The sequence below is a fragment of the Sinocyclocheilus anshuiensis genome, unplaced genomic scaffold (assembly GCF_001515605.1).
Source record: "Sinocyclocheilus anshuiensis isolate Anshui unplaced genomic scaffold, SAMN03320099.WGS_v1.1 scaffold1859, whole genome shotgun sequence".
Classification (NCBI taxonomy): domain Eukaryota; kingdom Metazoa; phylum Chordata; class Actinopteri; order Cypriniformes; family Cyprinidae; genus Sinocyclocheilus; species Sinocyclocheilus anshuiensis.
Genome location: NW_015551109.1, coordinates 205,328 through 205,883, shown reverse-complemented (window position 1 = coordinate 205,883; position 556 = coordinate 205,328).

Below are 556 nucleotides of genomic sequence, written 5' to 3'. Positions count from 1 at the left end.
AAATCAGAAACCAGGGATTAGGTTAAATTCAAATTACTTCACACTGCATACACACATGCTGTATTTAAAAGCTTCAATTAAAGAGTGCTAACCCCTAATTGTTAAAGCTATTTGGTAGCTTAGCCTAAGATTAACCTATGCTAAGTCGTGTTAGCTTAGCTGCTTAAGGTGGTTTGTTTACAACATGGCGTTGCCGGGTGACGCGTGTGCTATGTGGAGTTAGCGCTTCCTGTGACAAGTTGTTGTCATGGTAACCAATGCATGCCAGTGCAATTCAAGCAGTTTAGTGTCTGCCTATTTCAAAGAAGTTGCTCATAGTTTTAAAATGTGGTGCTTTCAGTCCTTCAAGACTTGTTGCATTAAACTGTGAGTGCTGTGAGTGCTCCTATAATTTAACAATACACTTCTTGCACTTGTTTAAAGAATAAAAAAATGTAAGTTAAATAAGTTAAAGCCGGTTTAACATATATGTAGTTATGTGTGCCTCACACATGAATACTAAAGTACAGTATTACACATTTAGTTTCACTCAGCGAGTGAAACACAGTAATGACCA